This window comes from Pygocentrus nattereri, chromosome 14 (genome assembly GCF_015220715.1).
Source record: "Pygocentrus nattereri isolate fPygNat1 chromosome 14, fPygNat1.pri, whole genome shotgun sequence".
NCBI classification, from domain to species: domain Eukaryota; kingdom Metazoa; phylum Chordata; class Actinopteri; order Characiformes; family Serrasalmidae; genus Pygocentrus; species Pygocentrus nattereri.
The window spans coordinates 23,101,216-23,117,751 of record NC_051224.1 but is presented as its reverse complement, the minus strand read 5'-3'; the positions used below and the strand labels follow the sequence as shown (position 1 = coordinate 23,117,751).

General features: G+C 39.7%; 1 protein-coding gene across 2 annotated transcripts in view; it reads right to left on the bottom strand.

The window, feature by feature from the left end:
* The window catches only part of rarab (retinoic acid receptor, alpha b), a 205,870-nt gene that overhangs the window by 168,238 nt on the left and 21,096 nt on the right, over positions 1 to 16,536 (bottom strand). The gene's annotated exons all lie outside the window — the stretch shown is intronic.

Here is a 16,536-nt window from a genome sequence, read left to right as displayed (position 1 = left end):
TGTTGGTCTTAAACCCTAATCATAAACCCTGTGGTAGTTTTAAGACATGTCTTAATCTTACACCATAATCTTACACACAGTCTTCAACCTTAATCTTAATCTATGTGTTAGTCTTAAAACATGTGTTTGTTCGTCTTAATCTTAAACTGTAGTCTTAAAGCTCTGTTCTTGGGTCAGTCTTAATCCCTACACTTTTAAAAAAAGATGGTTCTTCAAGGGTTCTTTAGTGAAGAAACTGTTTCTAAATAGAACCATGGCCACTCAAATAACATGATTAAATGGTTCCTTGCATGGTGAAATGGTTCTTCAGATTGATGGATGAATGTATTGCATGTAGTTCTATACAGCACCAAAAGGGTTCTACTATTGTTACGATGTTAAGCTTTTAACCATTGAAGAACCCTTTTTGGTGCTATAAAGCCATTTCACCATGCAAAAAGCATTTAAGCATGCGAATTATTAAAGAACCCATAAATAAGCATCTTTTAAAAGAGTGTGGTGCCTGACTGAAGTGGAGTACCTACATTCAGAGGTTCCCAACAGTGCCTAAAGCCTGAGACTCAGATATTAAATGAGAACACTAAAGATTTTAATACAGAGACAGTTTAAAAGAGCAGAAAGTCGAGGCCAAATCGGATCTGATAGAACGCAGAACCACACCGTAACGTGCATCTCTGACATTATAGTCACCAAACTGTTCTCGGTTCCCCAATACAAGAAAGTGGAAGCTGCCGTCACCAATCGGCACAGCCGTCTCAGCAGCAGCAGACATAAAAAAACAACCACAAAGAACTTTCCGGAGTGTTTGCCCACCACACCATATGAAAACAGTCTGCCCAGCACGTGATGGGATAACCAGGTCTTTCAGAAGGAGGAGCGGTTCTTGAGCTTTCTGTCGAAAGCCGCAGTGACAGCGACATTCATCCTATTTGGTGTTTACCTGAAGATTTATTGTTCTGCACACACCCTCTGTCCTGTCGCTCCTGGATAAACATGGCTTTCCAGGAGCCGAACAGCCACAAGGTGTGCGTTAGTGTGTCTCAAATCCTTGCTGATGACCCACTTTCGGAATCGGATGGCACCTGTCTGAACAACAAAGCCACTACAGAGCAGAGCAGGGGCGGGTTTTCAGTAGGAACACGCCAGCTGCCCTACAAGAATGAAGTTCTGAGACTCAGTGCTGCACAAGTCATCTGATAATCATCACTGCGATACAAGCTCTCGATAGTGATATCACACAAGGCAATATGCTAATGATCCCTCTAACCCAGGCCTCGCAACACAAATGTTAAGAAGAGCCAATTCCTCCTTTCAATAAAAATCACACCACTTTAGAAGCCACAGCATGTTATGTCCATTTAGCCATCTTGGCTGTAAATGTCATAATACAACAGTCAGTTCCAGCCACGCGAGCTGATTGGTTGAGAGGTGTTCTAACTGCTGTTTCACTATAACATCGCAGGTTTTTCACAAACACTGTATCACTCCGCTGAGACGCTGCTGCTAAGCAACGACTTTGACAGCCGTAGGAGACGCTGAAGCCATTTGAACATTTTTACTTCTTACTTTGCCACAAACAGAAAACGGACAGTTTTAAGATCACATCTGGCCGACAGCTGATTTGGTCCGACTCTGAAGATGAGACGACACTAAATTCCCAAACTATCACCACTGAGCAGCTTTTCAGTGGCAGGTGTGACAGAAGAACAGCTAAACAACCTGGAATCAGCCAGAAATGAACCCAGTACCATTCGCCAGACGTGGGGTCTGATCTTCATAGTTTGACCAAATCAGACTGAGCCATAAAACTGACCCAATAAAAACAGAAAAAGCTGCTCAGTGGTGACGACAGTTTGGGAATTTAGTGTAAGGAGCTGGAGAACGAACTGCCAGCTGTGCAGCGAGTGGGCGGAGCGCGTTACTCTGACGTAGCTCAGCTATAGCTGCTTTTCTCACGTCTCTAGCAGGAAACTTTTCCACAAAAGTAGAAGAGCTTCTTGAAAAATGTCTCTCAACGTTCGATTTTTTACACAGCTTTAGTCACTTCTCATTTGCACAATTCTGAATGTTTCCATTCCACCTTAAATGGTGCCTGAAGTGACAGAATGTAACTGCTGCACCATTTAAGGTGGAAATAGAGAATTTAAAGGAGAAGCTGGCGAATGAGAAACTGACTTGTTAGTATGTGATAGTTTCTCGTTGTAGATTTAACTTATCAGGAAACCAGCTGGAGTGATTATAAACGCAAAGTCCATTCGCCTCCAAGACCTAACTTTAAGATATATGTTAGTCTCAAACCATGTTATTATACATTGTGTTAGTCTTAAACTCTAATCTTAACCTATGTCTTGGTCATAAAAACTTTATCCCTTGTCTAAGCCCTGTGTTAGTTTTATACCATGTTGGACTTAACCCTAGTCTAGAGCCATTTGTCAGTCTTAAGTGCTATTGTTAAGTTCTGTGTTTGGCTTAAACCTTAGTCTTAACCTCTGTGTTAGTCATAATCCCTTGTCTCAAGCTCCATGTTAGTCTTAAATCTTAATCTTAAATCATGTGGCAGTCTTACGCCCCATGTCTATTAATCTTAAACTGTAGTGCTGTTCTTAAGTTCTGGGTGAGTCTTAAACCCTACACTCTTAAAGATGGTTCTTCAAGGGTTCTTTAATGAAGAAAATGTTTCTAAATAGAACCATGAACACTCAAAGAATCATTTGCATGATTATAAGGTTCTTTACATAGTAAAATGGTTCCTCAGATTGAAGGAGAATGTGTTGTATATGGTTCTATAAAGAACCAAAAAGGGTTTTTCCATCATTATGATAACAATAACAATAGAAGAGCTCATTTTGGTGCTATATAGAACCACATACAGCACATTCTCCATCAATCTGAAGAACAATTTCAACATGTAAAGAACCTTTTAATCATGCAAAGGGTTCTTACCGTGAGTTACTCAAACTTCAGGCTGTATGTCTGGCCAGTTCGAGGCTGTCTGAGGCCGCGAAAGCAATATCGGCCAAATGGTCAAACCAAGAGCCGGGGAGCTTAGGGGTGCACAGCTGGACAGACAGTAAGATGACCCAGAAGACAAATGGTCATCGCAGGGTGGCTGCAGACATCCGAACATCAGCGCCTAATGGATGATGACCCCAAAGAGATCAAAGGTTAGCATCCCTTGACCCCTGATTCCCGGCCTATCCAAACAAGACCACCTGCAATGACACAAGATGGAGCGCAGAGGCCTCCTGAAAGCGGCAGTCTTTTACATCAGGGGTGTCAAACTCAACCACTACAAGGGTCATATTAAAAAATCTCAACAGTTCTGTGGGTCAGCTGGGTTTTTATCTTATTTTTACTTTACATTTTGACCCCAAAGCGGTTAACGATGATCATGATGATGATGATTTTGACCCCAAATGGCCACTGTTTGTTCAAAATATGCCAAAATTACAACGGCAAAAATAGGCACTGAATACTCGAACCATTAAAAAACAACATAAATATAAAACATAAAAAATAAATATAAAAAATAAATAATAGAAAACAGCAGACTACATCAGCTATAGATCACTGTTAAACCTCTTTAAATGTCCCCAGTGTACAGTAGGTTTTTTTAAAAAACCGCCCATTCGCTTGAACTGGACACCTGGCATCTTTTTTGTTTTGTTTTGTTTTTGTGTTGCTGTCCCATAGATCGTTGTTGTAGAAGGTAGTGGGAACACATGCTGCCTTCAAGTTCTGTCAGAAATATCTGACTTACGAGATGAATATACATGAACGGCACGACAACTTCCTACTTATTAGTGGGAAACTTTCCAATGAGCCCAGAGTTTCCATGTCGAGGGCGTGTCAAGCAGTGGTGGACAGTAACTAAGTAAATGTAATTCGTTACTGTGCTTAAGTAGTTTTTTCGTGTATCTGTACTTTCATTTTGGGTGACATTTTACTTTCACTCCACTACATTTCAAAGTCAGATATCTGACTTTTTACTCCACTACATTTTAAGAACTCTGTCCTTCCATTTGGTTTCTGTGTGTATAAAAACGTAACATCAAAATGGAAGAAGCGCAAAGCAAGAACACCAATCAGGGCACAGCGGTCACTTTGTTTTGAGCGCAGCAGCATAAAATTTTGGCTATTCAACATAAATGATGAACTAACCTAACTTTGTGTAAATAGAGCACAATATAGAAATATGGACACATATGCAGTCGTGACTGACGCATCATTTTCTGAAGTTATACAAACACTTTCATTTTATAGTAAATTAGTTTGGGCTGGTTTATGTTTATGAACAGAGACCTACAGATCAACATAGTAAAGGAGCTCATTTGTGATCCTGAGTTTAAAGCCAGTTTTTATTAAACTTAAACTTGTAAATAGGTTGTAAATAAATCTTAAACTGAAACTTTGTAAAAGTGATTTCAGAGCCACTCGGTTCTGCCTGATGGAAACTGTTTACCTTCAGTGTTTTGTGCTTATGATCATTTTAATAAACGTCAGCGTCACTAATTAATGACGTTCTATTAAAAGACTGGTTTACCAAGAGAGACGCTGGAGGACTTTCACCTAAAATGAGTTCATGAAGCGAGTCAAGTTATAAAAATGATAACAGGACATTAAAGTCATAATCAATCTTTTAGTACTTTTACTTTTGATACTTTAGTACATTTGAAGGCAAATACTTTTGTACTTTTACTCAAGTGGAGGTCTAAAGTGAGGAACTTCTACTTTTACTGGAGTAATATTTTACCTTGAGTATCTTTAACTTTAACTAAAGTACATGATTTGTGTACTTCGTCCACCACTGGTGTCAACAAAAAGGCAAAGATAGCCGCTGATGAACTCTGTTATTCATCAGCCACAACATTAACACTGCAGGCTAAAACCATCCACACATGGAAATACAGATACAAGCACGTTATGTGACACATGTGACTGCATAAAAACATCAATGGTCTCATCAGCATCCTTCGCTCTTCACTTTTTGCACTAACACAGACCTTCTTTAATGACAGAAAAACAAAACCAATCCAGAACATTATTTCCAGTGTACTTTATTTCAAACCAAAACCACTTGAACACAAATCAAGTCGTACTTACAGCTTTCAAAGTTTTAAGCAGGAACTTCCGAGGAGGACTTGAAGGCAGCAACACATTCCATTGCAGTGCATTTTGGGAACTGTAGTGCAGTTCATGGTAATATGCTCTAATAATACTGCTACAAAGTCATCTTTCTGCAGAGGGAAACTGGAAGCATCAGCATCTGATCCGTGCAAGCTCTTCAGCATTTTCTCCTCTCTCCTCAACCCTCCTCCTCTCCCTCCACCCTCTTCTCTCACTCCTGAGGATTTTGTCACCTTCTTTGAGGAGAAGGTTGATAGAATCCACCAGTCTTTTTTCCTCTATTCCCACTCCCTCCGCTAGACCACCTCCTCTCATTCCCAATCCCTTAAACTGATTTTCTTCTCTTTCCACAGATGCTGTCCTTCAACTGATCAAATCCAGTAACCCAGCCACCTGCCCACTGGATCCCATCCCATCTGCATTATTCCAGTCAATCTCCAAGGACCTACTGCCCTTCATCACTTTTCTCATTAACAAGTCCTTGCCATCAGAAGAAGTTCCATCAGCTTTCAAGACTGCAAGAGTACTTCCCATCCTGAAGAAGCCCATGCTTGACAACTCTGATGTCAACAACTACAGACCGGTATCACTCCTTTCTTTTCTTTCAAAAATTCTTGAACGTGTAGTCTATAATCAACTGTCTCTCTTTCTCACACAGAACCAGCTGCAGGACCAACACAGACAGCATGAGAAATACAGTCCCACTAATTATCATAAACACATGACCGTTGACATGACTGCTGTAATGCTTTGTTCATATGACATCCTACAAGTGAAACAAACAGACTACAACTTATGGAAACGCAGCAGCAAAATGAATAAAACAGGTACTACAGGATCATTTTAGGCAGAGTCATAAAATACAGAGTTGTTTAACCTCACATTGACCTCTATTACTTTTATTTGTTGCATTTTTATTTATTTATTTTTTTAAATTTAGCATTTAACGAGTCTTGTTTTATTGCTTTTGTTGTTTTTTACTGGAATATTACAATTTTTTAAATAAGTTTCATTTTTATTGTATTTTTATTAAAATTTTTATCTTTATTATTTTTGTTTTTTTTTGTTACTTTAGCTTTTAACTAGTCTTTTTTATTGTTTCCGTTGTTTTTTTTTTTACTGGAATATTACTTTTACTGTCTTGTTAGTTGTATTTTTGTTGCATTTTTATTTAGACGTTTAGTCTTGTGCAATTTAATTTGAATTATTATTAATATATCCCCTTTTATGCTATTGCTTTTTGTTGCATTTTTATGATTTTTTTTTCCTCTTTCCTCTGTACTTTGAGCAGCATTTTTATTGTATTAAAGGTGCAATACATATGTATATATATATATATATATATATATATATATATATATATATATCAGCCAATCACATGGCCACAACTCAATGTATTTAGGCATGTAGAGGTGGTCAAGACAACTTGCTGAAGTGCAGACCAAGCATCAGAATGAGGAAGAAAGGGGAAAACTGCTGATCTACTGGGATTTTCATGCACAACCATCTCTAGGGTTTACAGAGAATGGTCCGAAAAAGAGAAAATGTCCAGTAAGCGGACGAAAATGTCACAAAGAAATAAGGCAGTTCTGAAGGCAAAAGGGTGTCCAACCATTTACTAGCAAGGTGTACCTAATAAAGTGGCCAGTGAGTGTGTGTGTGTGGTGTGTGTGTGTGTGTGTGTGTGTGTATGTATGTATATATATATATATATATATATATATATATATATATATATATATGTGTATATGTACACACACACACACACACTCACTGGGAGATTCACTCGAAAGAGACCCCGAATATTCTGTTGTAACGCTGGTTAATATGAAGCAATCTGAACCAAATGGAGGTTCATCACAAAGGCTGCCTTCCTCAGTGCGCCGATGCAGGGGCATCCCGACTTGTTCGAAGCTCCATACACGTCGGAGCACATTGCACATTGCTTGGTTCAGATTGCTTCATCCTAGAGAGAATTATTACAGAATATTCAGGGCCTCTTTCATGTGAATCTCCCTGTATATAAATAATATTATTATTATTAAACACATGCACACATGAAAGTCTTATGGGATTGTGATCTTTTGGTATTCACACTATAATAATTTCTTCTGTGTAAAAATATTGTCATGCTGTAACACATGTAAAACAATGTGGATGCTAAAAAAAACCTTTATTTTAACGCCTTATTGCTCTGAAAGAGAGAGAGGCCCTATATTAATTAGTGGGTTTTAACCCCACAAGCCCATTTAAACACCGCTACCCCCTACTGAGTGCATGTATTAGCTGACAGGAGTGGGAGAGAAACAGAGAGGCGATATGGATTTACATGCTGCGCGGCCTGTATTTGACTTATATGTGTTTCAGGGTGTCAACACGGTCTAAAATAGTCCAACCTCAAGGCTAGCAGATGGTCTGCCTCACAACAAGACCGAACAGCAGTCAGCGGGAGAAAACCATCCACACACTGACGGATACATTACCACTCAGAGCCCAGGCTAAAGCACACAGACACGTATCAGCATCCACACAGGTAGAGGTAGAGTAGTAATGTCTTCCAAGCCAGGCTACTGAAAAAAATCTATAATTTACACAATTGTTTCACTTATGTAGACGTAGTCGATCAGCCAAGTCATGTTCAGTGCCCAAATTTCACTTCTTTAGTCTAGCAGTTTAGCTAATGTAGCCAACAAACACTATAAGCCAATAGTCACCCAAATCATTTCTGTGAAAACAGCCTCAAAACTTCTCTCAGACCCCTTAAAGTGCATCACTGAGGTCGCACCAACTTGTTTAGCAGATGATGTTTAATCATTATCGTGATAAACAACATGCTCATTATATTCTGACATCATGGAAATTGCGGATGTGTAAAGAACTGACCAATTAGTCCTGTTTACGTGGTTTTAGTGCAGCTTAGGGTGAGAAATGTTAAAACAATAAAAACAAGGCACTGCTAATACACTGTGTCTATATCATGATACTGATACATACCATGTATCATGAATACTGCAATATGATAGTTTTCCCCATCCCTAATTCACTGTGAGCTATAAAAATGAAGAAAACGTTACTATGTAGCTGAACACTGCAGGCACTTCTGACTGCCTGTCCCATACGCGTCTCACAGGATCCTGAATGCTACAGACCTTTTATAAATAACCGTTAACCACCTTCTGCAGGCCTCCTACCGGCCATTTAACTGGGGGAATGGAATCCGGATCATATTGGCTGTAAACAGTCCAAATGTCTTACATTTCTCTTAAATTAATGTTAAATTATTGAACTAAATATTTAATTAAATACTTTAATTCAAGGCTGAACTGACGGACACACCAAAACACACCAAAATCACACTTTATGTCTACTGACACATCATAATGACTTATTTTCTTGCGATTTTGAGATTCTGTTTTGAATTTGGGCGGCACGGTGGAGTGGTGGGTAGCGCTGTCGCCTCACAGCAAAGAGGGCCTGGGTTCGATTCCCCGACCGGGTGACCGGGGTCCTCTCTGTGTGGAGTTTGCATGTTCTCCCCGTGTCTGCGTGGGTTTCCTCCGGTTTCCTCCCACAGTCCAAAGACATGCAGTCAGGTCGATTGGACATGCTAAATTACCCCTAGGTGTGAATGAGTGACTGTCTGTGTCTGTCTGTCTGCCCTGTGATGGACTGGCGACCTGTCCAGGGTTTATCCTGCCTTCCGCCTGAAGACTGCTGGGATAGGCTCCAGCATCCCCCCGCGACCCTGACGGAGAAGCGGATTAGAAAATGGATGGATGGATGTTTTGAATTTATCAGTTATTCAAGTTTACTTCACTAAAGTGAGAATATTTTGGGGGAATATAAATCATTGGAGGGCACTGAAGCAGCCATCGTCTAAAAAAAAAGACCCGTTAAGCATATTTACTTTTATTTATTTAAACAAAAGGTTGAATTGAGGGGTAAAAGGTAAAGAATGACACACTGAACACGGAAAAATGAACACTGGATTGGAGACTAAATAAATAAGGGTGCTATTACACTGTATAGTGAACACTCTGCACTAAATGCAGCTAGTGCACTACGGAAGTGCTGGGTTTGAGACAGAGATGTACATGACCATGGCTGAAGTTCTCTCTGATGGGCTGCTCTGTGACTAAGGTGGACACGCCGTGCAGCTGACCAAACGTTAGCGCTGATGAAAGGAGAGAGCGAGAAACAGAGATCAGAGAGCAGGCCGCTCTCCCTGGGGGAAACCCACTTAGACAGAGTGACCTTGGGAGGCGAGGACTGATGGGACTCAAGTGATAAAAAGCTAAAGCGTCCTTGAGTCTCACTGAGAGTCACTCACTGAACGGCCACTGCTGAGCACGGCGAGTGAGTCCGGCCTGCAGTGACACAATACTGACCTGAGACAGCAGCAACGCAACACAGGGACAGAGGGACTTAATGAAAGGTATTTATGGCCTCAGAGTGCATTGATACAGACACAGCAAACACCACTCAGAGAAACAGGCAGATCACACTGGAGTTACATACTGACCGCCACATACTGAGACAGTGCAAACGCCTATTTACACAGAGGACAGAAGGACAGCTCCCTCTTCTCTTATTCTGGAAGGATGTCAAAAATATTGACTTAGTATCTCAAAATATAGATGTAGTATCTAAAAATAATTACATAATACCTTAAATCATTATTTACACTCAAACAAAATAATTATGCTTATTCTCAAAACCTTGACTCAAAACAGTATCTCAAAAAAATCTCCTCGAAATAATGACTTGGTATCTCAAAATAATGACTTGGTATCTCAAAATAATGACTTGGTATCTCAAAATAATGACTTAGTTTCTCAAATTATTACTGATACTCTCAAAATATGTATGCATATTCTCAAAACAAAATAACAAAACATTGTTATCTCAGAAAAAATAAGTTATTATATCAAATATTAACTTGGTATCTTGAAAGAATGACTTTCTTAAAATGCTGAATTACTATCTCAAATAATAATTATTTTCTCAAAATATTGACTTAATATCTCAAATAATGCTTTACTTTCTCAATATTGACTTAATACCTCAAGATCATGACTTAACATCTCAAATTATTATACTCCCAAAAAAATCTGAAAACAATGACTTACTATGTCAAAAAAATCATTTCCTATCTCAAAATATTGATGCAGTTTCTCGAAATATTGACATACCATCTGACAATGACTTATTTTCTCAGAATATTGACCTAGTATACTGAATGAATTACTATTTTTAATGAAATCTTGTCTTACTCTTAAGCCCTGTGTTAGCCTTAATCCAGCGTTAACCTCTATGGTAGTCTTTAACTCTAGTTTAAAACCATGTTAGTTTTGCCGTGAGCCCTGTGCTAATGTTAAGGTATATGTTAGTCTTGAGTCCTGTGTATGTTTAAAGCCCCAGGCTTTACATCTCTGTGAGTCTTAAGCACTGCATTAGTCTTAAGTCCTAGTCTTAAGCCTTCTCTTTAGTCATAAGCCAAGTTCATTACACTTAAGCCTTCGTCTTAAGGCCTAGCCTAGTGTTAGTCTCAAGCCCCTTTGTTAAGTGTTAAGTCCCAGTCTTTACATCTGCGTTAGTCTTAAGATCTAGCCTTCTGTTTTAGTCATAAGCCATATTCTTTGTCTTAAGCCCAGTCTTAAGTGGACTGTCAGTCTTAAACTCTGAGCCCCAATCTTTAGTCTTAATCATTATATATCAGTGTTAAATCCGAATGTTAAGTCCTGTATTAGTGTGAACTCCTGTTTTAGCCTTAAACCCGATTATTATTGCTGGCTACACTCAGTGGTTTGCCAACAGGTGACTGAGATGGATGGAGACCTTCTTTTTTTCCATCCAACAGTTGGAGTGTAAAATAAAGAGGAATTTGATCTGATTGAATACGGATCTACAGGAAACAGCGAAGTGTGATACGGTCTGGCAAATTTACTGCGCAGAAACAGGGACGGAGGAGCGAGCAAAGGAAAAAAATCTCCCGAAACAGCCGAGGAAACACTGATGCTCAGCTGCTGGCACTCAGCGGTGTGGCATATTGGCTCTGCAGTGCAGGCAGGTACATCTCTTTAATAGGCTCTTATCGACCGGCTGCCCACTGCACTCCACACTGATCGATTCTCTACCCTGAAATAGCCTCCGGAGACCAGCCTAGGAGACACAGCTCACCGCGTCTATGTGTAGACCACATATAGAGTTGCAGGACAGCGTACGTAACAGCCACTGCTCCTTCGTGAGATTTAAAGACGAGGGGATTTATTGACTCCCCACTGCCGCTTTAGTTCAGTCTGGACCAGGTGACATTTAAATGTGTTACAGTTTGACAATCAAATCACTGACGGACACTAATGTGCACATATTGGAGAGGAAGCACAAGTCATACCCGAGTCTAGTACCAGACACAGGTCCATGTTTATAGAAAACAGTGTTAGGGTCAGAGCACAGTGTCGGAAAACATAAAATCAAGTCTATTCACCAAGGTGTATTTTGGTTTGTCCATCTGAATTTAAATGACCAAGTCGTAAAGCAAATTATTCAGTAACTGCATGAAATAAATGTATTTTTATGTAAAAGCTCCCCTCAAATGAAAAGAAAACATGTTTTATGATCTACACATATTGCTTTATGCTTACAATTTACTGCTTCAGGTCAAAAATCTCAGACGCTCTTTGTATTATTTTATAAAAATAATTTTACAGAGCAGATCACTGAAGGGACTCATCTGTTTAGAGTTTATAGCCCAGATTTGTGGAAAAATGAGAAGCGGCTTAGAAAATGGATGGATGGATGGATGGATGATTCGACTTTCAGTAGAAAACAAAACGGTGACTTCAGCTTCTTTTATTATAAGGGTTTAAAATTATATCACCATCTATTTGACTGTAAAGGAGACAGTTACAGCCTCATAAGACGCCCACCTTCTGAATGTAGCTTAATATGAAAGTTCTGAAGAATATGACGAAGTGCGTTTTGGAACCACCTGTGGTCTCAAGGAGTTAAAAAAGGTTAATAGATCCACATAGTTTGAGGCAAGCAAGTGATGATTTAGACATGCATTTAGCGCCATAATTGGTGGTAAATACGCTTCCATTATTTCTTGGCTGCATTCGCCTCAGACCACTCTGCCTTTATTGTGACACATTAAAATTTAGACTTGGAAATACAGGAAGAAACTTCATTCTCGGATGAAAAAACGGTTCTGTGCTGGCTTAGCTGGTCACCAGGCATGGTCATGCTTATTGACCAGCATACCAGCATCCAAAACGCAACAAATATTTTTTGAAGTAAAGCTTATTAGTCCCACAACAGGGACATTTCACCTCCACATTTTAACCCATCTGTACAGTGAAACACCACATACACACTAGTGAGCGCACAATAGGGCACACTTGCCTGGAGCGATGGGCAGCCCTGTCCACAGCACCCGGAGAGCAGTTGGGGGTAAGGTGTTTTGCTCAAGGCACTTTAGTCACATACTGTTGGCTCAGAGGATCGAACATTCTTCATCTTCTAGATGATGTTTGCTCATATTTTCAGAGAAAGTGGTGATGTTTAAAGAAATGCTGCTTATGAAGTTTGAGTTTTACGTTACATTTACGTCTCGTCTTCTTCTACGAGTTTATTTGCTGGTTGCAAAGCAGAAATCTGATTACTGTCTGACTCATGTAGGCCCAGAGTTTCCCCATTATCTGATCACTCAAGTGCATGTAAACCCATTGATTTTGATTACTGACAAAATCAGACTTTCTGAAGTTATTGTACTATTGAGCGCATGTAAATGCAGTCAGTAGCAGCAGCAGCAGCAATCTCGAAGCCTAAATTTTGCCCTTACGTCTGTCCATCTTATAGATAGAAACCACACAGACAGTGCTAAATGATCCAAACTCTGTGGTCTAATCAATGCTATTTGTTAGTTACATTAACCTTGTAGCTCCAGTGCTGTGCTTAAAAAGTGAACCTCAGATAGCCAACATGTTTCAGTTGATCAAACACATTCAAAGCTCCTCAGTAGATTAAACAAGCTCAGCTGGTGCACAAAGAATCCAAGCAGTCCAAATATTTTAATGATTTTAGTGTGACTTTTAGCTTTTAAAGCCTCTGACCGGCCCTGACTGCCTCTCCCCGCATGAAGGAGCAGTTACAGTACCAATAATGAGGCCTGGAGAAAAGATTTCTCAGATTGCAGTCAGGTGTTGCTCGATAACGGAGCCAAAAGTGGCTGGTTGAACACTGGCGAGCTAAAGCATGCGCTCTGCGCTACATCAGGTCCGTTACGGCAGTTCAGCTCAGTTTATTTATCTTCAGCCACAGTAGGTCCAATGCTCGCCTGAAACCATGCAGATTTCCAGAGACAGTATTTCAAGATATAATGTGATTTTTTTTGGTTTTTGGATCAAAAGCAGAAGTGTCCCCCGGCCAAAAGCTCAACGACAATCCACAGCATCTGGTTCTTTTAACCCAGCTGGCCAACGAACACTGGATATATTTATAACTTCTGATAGTTTAATATGGTTAATAACTGTCATTGCTCAAAAATGTTTTTCAGCGAGGCAGCTATAAGCTGGGTATTCTCAGCAAACTGACAGAAAGGGTAAGCGAGGCCGTATTTAATATTCTTTATCACTGTGCTGGAGCTAATGCAGCTAACATTGCTAACAGAGGCTAAAGTAGTTGATGTGTGTTGGAGTAATGGAAGCTCACAGCATTTAGCATTTAGCACTGTGCAAACAAAAACTGTAAAAATCTGAGTAACACTTTCTATGAATGCCACATTTGCAAGCATCTATAAACACATTTATAACATATAATGCATTCATCAATAACATGGCTATACATATTTATAAAAATGCATTACACGTTATAGCCAGGCTTATTATGCATTATGAATTGTTAGCATAATGCATTATAAGTACTGTTCATGACAAATTATAAGAGCTCATAAGTTGTATTTGTCCACTCTAAGTAAAGTGAAGCGTACTGTACTAAACCCTCCTCCAGAGCCAGAGTTTAAAGTAGTGCTGCCATCAGGGTTCTACCCACTGTGGGAAGGTCAATGTACACCACCGTTAGCTTTGCACTAACTTAACACTGCATATCCAATAGAAAGCTAGCAGAGATCAGCATTACTGTACTGTAGTGTTACAGAGTGAAGGTTTCTAGCGCTTGACGTTAGAACCAATGAGGGAACAAATTACAATGACAGCGCTCTACTATCTCGCCTCTCCCTCTCCAGGCCTTCACTCCACAGTGACTTCACGCTCAGTGTGATGTCAGAGGGGGTTCAGGGGAGGGGCTCATGCTGTGATGTAATGTAATATTTAAAGTGAGTGGCCTGGGTAAGTGAAGCACATTGTAGCAGTGATTCTAGGCTGGACAGCCTGTTTGGAGTATCTGAATATTCAGGACTGAAGCCCCTGAAGATGCAGCCCTAACTGCACCAGCGCTGAGAAATAAAACACTGGAAATTTCAGGGCGTAAATAACTTTGTATTGTAAGCTGGGACTTACTTCTGTGGCACTGACAGTATAGCATGTTATTAACACTACTTATAATGCATTATAACAACAAGTGTAATTCAGTGTAATTTATTTCTATAAACCATGTTTATAATGCCTTATGAACACATTATAACATGTTATACGTGTGTTTATAGATGCTTATAAACATGACATTCATAGAAAGTGTTATCTGTAAAATCTCTAAAAAGTATGTCACATATCTATAAAGAGTATCAGACTTGATCTTGAAGCCTGGATTTAGTTCATGTTTCTAGACGACATTAAGTTAATTAGCAGCAGAAGCGATATAATCAAGTCTATTCAAGAACTCAACATGACTGGTCAGTTAGGATGATTTAGGCAGTGGAGAGCACTCAGGGCCTTCCAGACATTCCAAAAAGGCCTAACGAATTCTGGGAACGTCCTTTATTTATTTACTCAACACTTTTTTCAGCACTGCTCTCATGCTTGTTGTATTTAAACTTCAATTAAGCCTATGTATGTATATTTTTGTCAATTTTGTTTCTACATCATTTCAACACAACAGCTGTCCTTTATGTTGTGTGAGAATTTGATGATGAATGGACCAACAGAAATGCTCTTAAATCACTTGGAATAAAATCTCTTTAAATCAACTTACATTGAAAGGTAAAAGAGTTTTTGTCGTCTCCTGTAAACGTACTATTTTGGAGGAACTTGTTTTTCTTTGGAGAGCGATGATATGGAATGTATGGTGGGGGGTAAACAGTTTGTTAAACTGGACTGACGGGAAGTAGAAAAGCATCCTGTGGTCCTTCAACATTATTGGAAAAATTGTGTTGTCAGCATCAAATTCAAAATGGACATATAGTTTTCAAAAAAACAATACACACACACACACACACACACACATTCTAAGTTGCTTCTCCCTTGGGTTGCGGGGGTTACTGGAACCTATATCAGCAGTCATCGGGCGGAAGGCAGGATACACCCTGGACAGGTCGCCAGTCCATCGCAGGGCAAAAATAAAACACCTATAAAATTTTTCAATTTCAACATTTGATATGTTGCCTTTGTACTGTTTCCTTTAAAAGTATGGTTTACATGCGTATCAGTGCCTTTCATTGCATCCTATTTTTAATTACATTCTGCACAGCATCCCAACTTTTTGGAGACAGGGTTATTTATGCATACATATATATATATATATATATATATATATATATATATATATATATATATGCCCTGCGATGGACTGGCGACCTGTCCAGGGTGTATCCTGCCTTCCGCCCAATGACTGCTGGGATAGGCTCCAGCACCCCCCCGCAACCCTGACGGAGAAGTGGCTTAGAAAATGGATAGATGGATGGATATATATATATATATATATAAAGGAGGCTGAAGCTGGTTGTTGGTACAGAGAGGTGTTCAAACATTGCTCTATACGTCTCCACCAGCTGAAAAGAGACAACAGATTTTTCACTTCTGCAAACTCACTCACTCACTTGCTCGCTCGCTCGCTCACTCACCCACTCACACCCACCACACACTGAACTCCACAAACACATTCTACACAATGAGCACAAAAAAAAATCACTGAGCACTAAAGCTCATCACACACTCACTGCCTGGATGAATAGCTGACCCACACACACATGATCGCATGCTCAGTGCACACACCCACACTCCCACACACACACACACACACACACACACACACACACACACACTTCAGACTTCTCTCAGCAGCGTGTGAGTCACAGCTTCAGCATGAACTCTAACGACCCCCGGCTCTCCCTCACACACACAGTCATCCTGTACGATTTTAGTGTTCTGTCTGTGTAATTTACAGTTTTCAACTCAAACTTGCTGATATTGAAGGTAAACCAAATGTAATTAATTGCATATAAATAAGCCTGTA